This window comes from Acanthisitta chloris, unplaced genomic scaffold (assembly GCF_000695815.1).
Source record: "Acanthisitta chloris isolate BGI_N310 unplaced genomic scaffold, ASM69581v1 scaffold17507, whole genome shotgun sequence".
NCBI lineage: Eukaryota > Metazoa > Chordata > Aves > Passeriformes > Acanthisittidae > Acanthisitta > Acanthisitta chloris.
The window spans coordinates 20,474-31,157 of record NW_008683441.1 but is presented as its reverse complement, the minus strand read 5'-3'; the positions used below and the strand labels follow the sequence as shown (position 1 = coordinate 31,157).

Below are 10,684 nucleotides of genomic sequence, written 5' to 3'. Positions count from 1 at the left end.
GCAAACATGGAAAACACTTTTCACTGGGAAGAACATGTGTATCTCTGGTACCACTGACTGCTGTCCCTTGGTCAGACACCAGCAAAGGACAGTCACTGCAGGAGGATTACTGGATGAACAGCCATGGGGCCATGGCAGTCTCAAAGGAGCTCTGCCCTCTGGTTTTTCTGCACTGTTTTGCCTTCTGGGAGAGGCAGCTGCACGATGAAATGCAAAAGAGCCTTAACAGTGTTTCTTTACCAGGTTAAGGAGGTGAAAAGCACTGAAAGCACTGTTAGCTTCCACATGTGGGACCAGCCCTGTGGTGTGCCTGCTCTCCTCATCTGAATGCAGGAAGGAAATGTGCTCTTTGTGGTGATTTTTCCAGGTGGACACTGTTCACTTACAAGGAAAAGAGGAATGGGTTGCAAACAGGTTTCTCTTCTGGTGTAGATGGTTGTCTGCACAGTGGCTCTGAGTGTGCTGTGCTGGGCACTGGAGTGGGGAGGGTGCAGGGGCTGTGTCCATGCACAGGCCTGGCAGTCAGATATGATTTGTGCAGTGCAGCATTGGAAATAAACAGTGCTTTGTATAACCAATACATATCTTTCTTTCCTTAGGTTTGACTAGAATATCATCAGAACTTTGTAGACTGGTCAAGCTTCCTATGTTGCTCAGCTTTCTTGGCCTGTAAAACGCAGTGTTTATCCCTAGTTGTGCACACCAGGGGCTGAATGTGGATTTCTGAGACAGCTGAACCCCAGGAAATGTCCCAGAGGAGAGAAACCAGCAGGGTTCTTGCTGCGAGGCCCAGATTGTATCAGGCTAACCACATGTGTCAAGGAAGGAAGGTTTCTGAAATTCCAAGATACGATTTTTCCTTTGCTTCTCAAATACTAGGTAGTTTAAAGAAGGTGGGTTTTTTTTCCCCCTCTTTTAAAGGATCAGCAAGAATTTTTCTGTGTCAGTTTACAGTGAGAGTTTTACAAAGTGTCTCAGTAGAATTAACCTCAACAGCTGAAAGTTGTTTGTTTTTTTCTCTCCTTGTGCGTCCTGGCTTGTTGACAGTAGGCAATAGGAGTGTTTCCAAAGGAAATTCACACTGTGAGTCTTCTATCAGTTAGAGGCTGTGCCAATCCAAGGTGTTGTCAGGAGTGTTAGTGTGTGTGACAAGTGGCATCCTGGCAGTAGTGATTTGATTTTCATGCAATGGTTGCAAGTGGCAGCATTGTTTCTAAAGAGCCTATCCTTCCTTGCCTTGTATTTTTCCCCACAGTCCTGGAGGTAAGTCTTTTCCAAAACTTCCTGGGCCCAGGAAGATTTAGGATGGAGGGACTGGCACTGGAATGTGTGCCTGGCAGTGGGAGTGAGAAATGTCCTGTTTCTTCAGATTGACTCTGCCCATCACTTTTCCCTTGGCCTTTCCCAGGAGGGAAACTTTCTTTGGAAGTGAGAGGTTTTTGTTGTGTTTTTTTTGTTTGTTTGTTTGTAGGGTTGTGTTGTTGTCATTTGGAGGTTTTGTTTGTTTTGTTGTTTAAAAAGCAACAAAAGTGTTGTTTAGGCAACTGTTAGGCTGTCAGTGCCCTGTCTTGGTGACAGCAGGGGCACAGCTCTGTCCCCTGTGTGTTCAGGGGTTCATAAGGCTCTTGCCAGCACATCTCTTCAGCCTTCCTGGGCCCCTCTGGGTGGCCCCTCTGACCCAGAGGATATTACCTGTGCCCCCCCATGTTGACCTCTGCAAAGCAAGATCAGCCACTGTGGTGTTGCCTCTGCCAAGTTAGTGATAAAGGTGTTAAACAGGAAACCTCCCGGGGCTGCCCCATGTATGTACCCACCCAGAACTGTCCCCTGGGTCTCACTGCCCAGCCAGGGTCTGCGCCCATCTGGGTGCTCACACATCCAGGACGTGCTCTCCTCGCTTGGACACGAGTGTTGTGGCAGGTGGTTTGGGGACCTGAGGTTGGTCTGTGCCCTCTGCTGTCCCCACAGCTGCAGTCTGGTCATTTATTCACAACAGGCAATCAGGATGGGCAGGTGTGATTTACTTCTGAGTAAATCCACAGGGGCTGTTCCTGGTCACCTTCACTTACGTGCCCAGAAATGTGTTCCAAACACATTTTCCATTCCATTATCTTTAGTCTATGTCTAACAAAGAAACCTCTCAGGAAAGCAAACTGGTGTCTCCTGAGGGGATGCATAAGCCAGGCTGGGCCTCAGTTCACAGTCATAAGGGCAAAATCCAAATGGGGTTTATTTTTCCATGGTCTGTCACGTGTGTACTGCAGTGTGAAAACTGGGATAGCCAGAAGGGCTCAGTCCAAATCCCCATTATCTTTAGTCTATGTCTAACAAAGAAACCTCTCAGGAAAGCAAACTGGTGTCTCCTGAGGGGATGCATAAGCCAGGCTGGGCCTCAGTTCACAGTCATAAGGGCAAAATCCAAATGGGGTTTATTTTTCCATGGTCTGTCACGTGTGTACTGCAGTGTGAAAACTGGGATAGCCAGAAGGGCTCAGTCCAAATCCAGTTTTGATCTGAAGAACTGGCCTGGATCAAAAGGCCTGTGACACAGGAATGTGTCTGCTCCATGTGCCCTGCAGCTGAGAGCTCAATTGTGCTCAGAGGCAAGTGCAGCAGAGGGACCAGTATTGCTGGTTGTCCAGCCCAGGCCTGGGTTCATGGAGGGGAAGCTTGTTTTGCCCAGGATCTCTCTCTGCTTGCTCTGGGGGCTGCCTGGTCCGTATGTGTTCACTAGAGCTTTGCTGCAGTCCCGTGGGGCAGCTGAGTGTCTGTCCCCAGCCAGAGCTGTGCCCTGAGGGACTGTCCAGGACAATTCCAGGGCAGGTATTTCCCACAGTGCTGGATTTACCTCCAAACTCCCCTGCCTGATGGTGCCAGCTGGGCCCCTGTGCTGCCAGGGATTGGTGGGTGAGTCTGAAACTCAGTGTTCTGCAGCCACTCAGAACCATTTCATCCTTGCTGCTCGAGCAGCCTGAGGAAGAAAGTAAGTCTTCCTCCTCCCCAGCTTGGGTCAAGACCATGTATGTTGGAGATACTTCACTTTTTCTTCCTTTCTCCAGTGACTTTACAGATACCTCCATTTTCTGAGCCTTTTCTCACTTGTTCAGACTTGCGAGGTCCCAGCACTGACCCTGCATTCCAAAGGTGTGTTCCCCTCAGCCCCTAACCAGGATCTGGGATGAGTGAGGGATCTCACATGCTCTTGGGTGGACTACAGGATGGAGCTGGAGGCTGAGCACTGAGTTGGGCTCTTCACCTTGCTGTAAACCAGTGTGTTCAGTCAGGTGGAGCGATCGGTGCCCAGACTGCTGAGGAGGCACACAGGGAACAGGCTGCAGCCTTGCACTGAGGCTGCTGGTTGCAGCCAAGGCTTTGCAGGCCCTGCTGCTGGAACATCCAGGAGCTGTGTCTGCAGCACAGCACGTGCTGGGGCTGCTCAGGAGCTCCCCAGCCCTGGGGCAGTGAGTGTACTCAGTGAAGTAGATGTTCTGGTCAGGGGGGAATGGCCACAGTCCTTGCTGTCAGATGTGAACTGACGAGCAGGTCAGTTTTCCTGGATTGCTCTTACATTTGGTGGTCTGAAAGGAAAGGCAAAAATCTGACTATTTGCCCCTTAGAAGAGAATGTAAATGATTTGGTTTGGTTCAAATGGGAACTGATTTTTTTTCCTAAGATTTCAAGGAAGCTGTGCTGCTGGTGGAGTGTCTCGCCCTGACTTCCAGCAACTCTAATCAGCCGTACATGTTGCTGGGAGTATGAGGATGTGTGCTGGGCAGACCTGGGCAGGAATGGCAGCATCTGTCCCTGTGCAAGAGCCAGCTCATTCCATGTTTTAAGCTGTGTATTACTGGTTTAATAAAGCAGGTTCCTTCAGCATGCCAGGGAACTTACTCAGCTGCAGCTTACAAAACCTCCTTGTTCTCCCGAAGTTCTTTGTGCAAAAATAGATAGGCACCAACCAGTAAATCCACCTTTAATTTGCAGGGGTATGTTGAGCCATGAGTGCCCTTTTCTGAATGAAGGGCAGCAATAACAGCTCCCTGGCAGCACTGGGGTGAGAGAGCCTTGCAAGGCAATGTGGTTTGTGGTGACAGGACCCCTGTGACCTTCACCTTGGGCCAGCTCTGTGTCTGCAACGATGTTGGCAGCACGGGGCAACAGATGTGCCTGCAGCTGCTGCTCCCTGGGCTGTTTGTGAGTAGATGTGCACCTACACGTGTGCCCTGGGGCTTTCTGCAGTGCCCTGAGAAGGTTCTGGTGGTAACTGGGCCTTCCTTGGTTGGGTTGACAGAGTGTCCCATTCATTCAACTCCCACTGTCATCAACCATCAGAGAAGGTTGTGTGGAGACCTCAGAGCAGCATCTGAAGGGGCTCCAGGGAAGCTGCAGAGGGATCTGTGTTAGGAACTGCAAGGACAGGACAAGGAGCAATGGGGAGAAATTGAAGGAGAGAAATTTAGGCTAGATGTTAGGCAGAAGTTTTCCCTGTGAGGGTGGTGAGACACTGTCCCAGGGTGCCCAGGGAGGCTGTGGCTGCCCCAACCCTGGCAGTGTTCACACCCAGATTGGCTGAGCCTTGAGCAACCTGCTCTGGTGGGAGGTGTCCCTGCCCAGGGCAGGGGTTGGGGCTGGATCATCTCTAAGCTCCATTCCAACCCCTTAACATACTATGATTCTGTTTAAAAAGAGAGATCTAAGTTTTCATCTATCATAGGACTCTCTGATTTTCAATTGCATGAAGCTGTCGGCCCAACTCATCCAGCTGGTCAAACATTCAGGGGTTCTGTAGCACAGGCAAGTCCAGGCATAGAAAGGTTTGTACACTTACTGCTTGAGACAGGAACATCTCATGCACGTCCCTAACACCAAATGAAACAACTGCAAGGCCCTAGATGTGCGGATTGATCTGAACCCCCCAAGTCTCCTGATGTCCCTGCTTTGTGATGTGACAGGCAAGGTTTTGTATCTCTGCCCTTGCTCCAGGCTACCTTTGATAAGACTTTACAGCAACTATTGTCTTGACAGATATATTATATGATGATGGGGAATGGCAAGAAATCAGTGTGTGACTGTCACAGTGCAAAGTGGAGGAGCAATGCCTGTGGTAGCTGGTTGTGTAGTTCATGGATCAGAATTGGAGATCTGAAAGGAATCAATGTGTGGTTTTTTCAGCTACTAACCCTTGCTGGGCGGGGGAGAACACAAATGATACTGCAGCTTGTGGATATACTAGACAGGGCTGAGTCAGAGCTTTTGGGACAGACCAGCATGGTGTCTGTGCAGTGCTCACAGACTGGAGCTGGTGGCAGGGGCTCCCCGTGGGTCACTGCTTGGTGCTAGTTGTTTTCCTGCACTCTGCTCCCTCCTGGGCAGCTGAACCACAGAGAGAAAACTGGGACAGTGGCTCTAGCTGCCTGTGGGTGCTCTTTGCTTTGGCTCCACAGCTGGGTGTGGGGAGTTTGCCAGCAGTGTGCCCAGGTGGGCAAGGAGGCCAATGGCTCTCAGCTTGTACCAGGCACAGTGTGGGCACAGCCCCAGGGCAGTGCCTGTCCCTGTGCTGGCACTGCTGGGGCCCCTCCAGCCCTGATCAGCTCTGGGCCCTCAGGACAAGAGAGATATTGAGGGGCTGGAGGTGTCCAGAGAAGGGAACGGGGCTGGGAAGGAGCAGGAGCAGCTGAGGGAGCTGTGGGGGCTCAGCCTGGAGAAAAGGAGGCTCAGGGGAACCTTCTGCTCTCTACAACTCCCTGCTAGGAGGTGCAGCCAGGTGGGGACAGGGGCTACTCCCAGGGAACAAGTGGTAGGACAAGAGGAAACATTGAGCTGTGCCTGGTTGGACATCAGGAGGAATTTCTTCATGGAAAGGGCTGTCAGGCATTGGAACTGTCCAGGGAGGTGGTGGAGTCACCATCCCTGGAGGTGTCCAAGAAACGACTGGACATGGCACTCAGTGCTCTGCTCTAGCTGACAAGGTGGAGATCAGTTTGGTTCAATGGTCTTGGAGGTCTTTTCCAACCTTAATGATTCCATGAGTGGGGTCCAGCCCTCTTGTTCTGGCTGTGTCTGTAAGCAGGAAATGCCCTGTCTGAATCACACTGGCAGTTCTGTATCAGGACAAAACCCCAAACTGCTTGTTGGTCTGGTGTGTCTCAGCCTTTTGCTGTCAGTACATCCCTGTGCCGAGTTCAAAGGGCCGATCACAAGGGATGCATGCTAAAAAAAGCTTTCCCTCATCCTCCAGGCTTAGGGGGATTCTAGGAATTCATGGTTCATGAGATATGTGGCTGTGGTGTCCGTTTTTAGTGACCTTAAATGAAATTAAGGGCAACATGGAACATGTTTGTCAAGACACCAGTGACAGTGACTCTGCTGCAAGCCCCCAGGGTCAGGTCTCATTGGGGAACACAAGCAGTGACAACCACTGTGTCTGAAAGGTGAGATGACATCCCCTGTGCCACAGCTGCAGGTGTCCCAGGGTGCTCCAGCTTGGAGTGGTGCTTTGGGAGACAGCAGGAGCTGTTTGGGGTGGAATTCTGGCTCCACACAAGGTCCAGAGGCTTTGTTCTGCTGAGGGAAGGCTGATCCTGCAGCCTTGGGTGAGTGTCCACACAGGGCACAGAGCAAATGGGATTACTGAACAGTGGTAGAAGATGATCAGAACAACCAACATGGCTTGGGTAGAGAGACACTTCCACTGCTGTACCAAGAGCTCACTCTATCCATGCATCCCACTGCTCCTGCCCTGCAGCCCTTGCCTGGCTGCTCTGTGCATTTGGGACTGGGAGACCTCCATTCAAAGCTCACCCTGACTCCAAGGGGATTAACACCCCCTTTGCAAGAGTTTCTGAGTCAGCTCTGGAGAGTTTTGCAAGAGTCAGTGAGGGTTTGACCTGGTTGGAGATGTGCACCAGGGATCCCAGGCTGTTGGGAGAGGCAGTCAATGCAGCCTGGCAGTGCTACCCTGAGATGGGACAGCTCAGCTCTGAGTCCTGCCTGACCCTCAGCCTCTCCTGCAGTGCTGGAAAATTTTGCTGCATTTTTATTTTTGTCCATGTTAATTCCCACTGCTTTCCTGTGCTTTTCAGGGCACACATGTAGGCTTAAAGTGGATTTGAGAGTGGTTTGGCAGTGTGGTCCCAGCCCACTGAGGCATAGCCCTGCTCTGGGGAAGGGAGAGGGTTGTCTGAGCCTGTGCCCATGTCTTGCTGTCAGTCCTCTCTGTGCTGCCCAAGCCAGAGTTGCATAGCTGCAGTGCATCCTTGCCCAACCTGCTGCTCCTAGACACAGCTCTGCCTTCCCCAGGCACAGCTGAGCCTGCAGCCCAGGGACTCAGGTGAATGTGGTGCTCTGGGTCACAAGTGCTGCCCTAGCAGGCATGCAAAGGGGGCTAGTGTCCAGTGGTTTTGTGGCCACTATGTCCTCTCACTGATATCCTTCTCATGTGGGAATTGCACTGAGCTGTGTCTCAGAACCTGTTCAGCACAGTGTGATGTGGCTTCGCAGCTCCTTTGGGCTGCAAGGGCAGTGAACATTCTGGGCAGCTAATGTGCTGTTTGAAGCTAAATTTCTGTAGCATGTTCAAGGTTTGGCATTCATGAACCCCTGGCTACATTTGGGCTGTTCTTTCTGATTAGCCATGGTTTGTCACACTGTACTTCAGTCATGGCCTCTCGTCCCACCTGCCCTGACCCATGATGTGATGGGAAGCCACAAGAATTGCCATAATTGATCCAACATGATTCTTCATCACTTTTTTCCCTTCCCATGGCCTTGCTTTCACCTCATATGGAGCTGCTTTGGGTCTCCTCTCCACTGTGCAGCTCTGCCCAGGCACCCCATGAGCAGGAGAGAGGCAGGTCCCTTCTGCACTGTTGTTTCCTTGGTGTGCAGTTGAGAGCAGAGTGAAGCTCTGGCTGTGGCCATAGCTGGCAGGAGAGCATGTCCCCAGCAGAGGAAATTCTCACACCAGAAAGAGCAGGTCCTGAGTTACTAAAATTGGAAAAAGAGCAGCTCCTTCCTTAGAGCACTGTATATGGCAGAAAACAAACAGGAATTGGTGAGCAGGCAGGAGTGTCAATCCCTCCCTTCCAAATATAGGGAAGGGGCTGAACCACAGGAACTAAGCTGAGCCAATAAAAGCAGTTGGGGACAAAGCCCTTGTTGGTGGCTCCTGATGCCCTGGCCATGCTCCTGGCCATGCTGTGACTGACCTGCAGAGGAGCAGAGGGCTCCTGCCACAGGTCCTGTGCTTGGACCTTTGCAAGGCATATCTGCTGTAGATTCCCTGCTGGGCCATTCCTTGGACAGGGAAGGACTGGTCCCTGCAGGGAACTTCCCTGGCCCTTGACTGGCTTGGCTGCTCACAGTAAGTGAGAGGTGTTGGGCCTTTGGAGAGTCTGTAGCCCAATCAAGTCTGACCTGCTTTTCTCTTTCAGGGGTCTGAGATGTCAACCTGTTTCCTCCTGCCTTCTGTTGACTGATTGTAAAGGTGAGAATTTTAGGCGTGAAAACAAATAGATTGCCCAGACTGCCTTGAGCTGACTTTTCCCTTGCACTCACCATGGACAGGTCCCTGTTCTTCCCCCTGCACGAGCTTCTCTAATGGATTGCCCAGACTGCCTTGAGCTGACTTTTCCCTTGCACTCACCATGGACAGGTCCCTGTTCTTCCCCCTGCACAAGCTTCTCTAACAGACAACAGCATGTGTCCATTCCTGCCCACCAGAGGACTGGGACAGGCTCCATGTTAAAAGGGAGTGGGAGAAGTCATAAATGAAAAGACAGAAGGAAAACGGGCATCAGGTCTTTACTTTTTTTAAGGACTACATGATTCCTTCAGAGATCCCTCTTTGCTGCACTTCCCCAGGGAGACCTCCTGCTCCTTTGGGCATGGATCTCCTTTGCTTGGAACCATGAAGGGTGGCAGCTCTTCTTCACTGTGTTTGTACCTTCTAGCTTTGAAAGGAAACATTTCCCTCAGGACAGAGAGCGTGGGAGGGTTGTGCCCAGAGCAGTCAGCTGGGGAGGCTCTCCAGCTCCACTCTGCTCTGAGGAGCACCCAGGGCACCACACAGCAAGGTGTGTCTTGCAGCTGGGGCCATGAGCAGGGACGCTGGCATGGAGGTTTTTGGTGAGGCTGCACCCTACCTGCGCAAGTCGGAGAAGGAGAGGATAGAGGCTCAGAACCAGCCGTTTGATGCCAAGACCTACTGCTTTGTGGCTGACCCCGAGGTGGAGTACACCAAAGGGAAGATCAAGGCTGCACAGGATGGGAAGATAACTGTTGAGACAGAGGATGGCAGAGTAAGTACATTCCTCCTGGCCTTCCTCCCAGCCCTGCTGAGGGACCCAGGGATTCTCCTGGGGAGGGCTGGGAACATGGGAAGCAGTACACTAGCTCAGGCAAGACATTTGCCCTGTCTTGCCCTCCAACTGGGACCAGCACAGCCTCCAGAGGAAGGTACAGCTCTGGTTGCTGGGATAAAGGTATTCACTGGGTGATTTTTCCTGATTTGGGCTTTAAAGATCAGGCAATGCTCTAAAGCAGGTTGGATCTTAGCCTTGCCAGTCTTTGCAATCCTCAATCATTGCTTTTGACACTTTCTCGTCTAACATTGTCATATCCACTGATAAATTCCTTGCTTTACTGGTGGCAGCGCAGGCAGATACTTTGAAATCCCCTCTGCATGTGAAACTGTCAGTGTCTCTGGCTGCAGTTTCCCAGAGGAGCCTCCAAGGTGTTAATCTGCCAAAAATGCTGAAATGTCTTAGCAGCTCTTGTCCTGGTCACTTTTGTAAGGATAACTGCAGCAGCTCAAAGAACCACATTGACCAACACGTTGGCAGTAGGTGCTACAAGATTTTTAGGGAAGCAAATAAAGGCTAAACCAGTGATCTACTGGTCCAGCTCAGCCTCCAGCAGCCTCAGGGCAGTGACTGAGACTGCAGCAGGTCGCTGTGCTCAAGGTCCTGCTTTCCTGGGGCCTGACTATTTCAGGCCCATTTGAGCTTTTTGTCCCTGTAGTGGCCTGTGGGAAAGATTTCCACAGTTTAAAATTAGAGTGAGTGTAAAGTGCTTTGTTTTCTCTGCAGTTTGCAGCTTGGCAATTTCTGCTTGGTTTTTTTTTTCTACAAGGAATGAATGTGAATAATTCTTCCTTGCTATAGCCACAGTTCTGTCTGCTATCCCTGACTCTGCAGACCTTAAGTGTCTCCTTTTCACTCCCAAACCCTATCAAGTTGTATTGTCCTCACAGAAAAGCCATTTCCTAGCTGTGACCATCTTTGTTTCTTTTCTCTTCTTTCTCCTACATCTCTATCCCTTCTAAGAGGTGTGATCAGTAATGAAGGTGTGGATAAACTGACAGCCACATCCTACATAACACTCTCCTTTCTCCCTTTCTTTTCTAATAACTCCTGATATTTCAGAGCTTCCTTCCCTATCCTGAGCACTGAACTAGCATCGTGTTAGAAACCTCTGCAGTGACTCACAGATATGTGCTGTGAGGAGCAGTTAATAGTGATCTCTTGTTCTAGGTGATTTCCTGTGAGTGTTTGAACACTTTAGGTAGGTTTTTAGGGATACAAAGTGGCTTTTGAAAACTGTGCCTGTAATTTTTGCTGTCTCAAAAGCACCTAAGATCATTCCACTAGTCACTACCTGAGCTTGGAAATGGTGTTCAGTGTTT

At 50.7% G+C, this 10,684-nt stretch overlaps 1 pseudogene; it reads left to right on the top strand.

The window, feature by feature from the left end:
- The first annotated feature begins 9,095 nt into the window (after nt 1–9,095).
- The window catches only part of LOC103806265, a 20,052-nt pseudogene continuing 18,463 nt past the window's right edge, over nt 9,096–10,684 (top strand).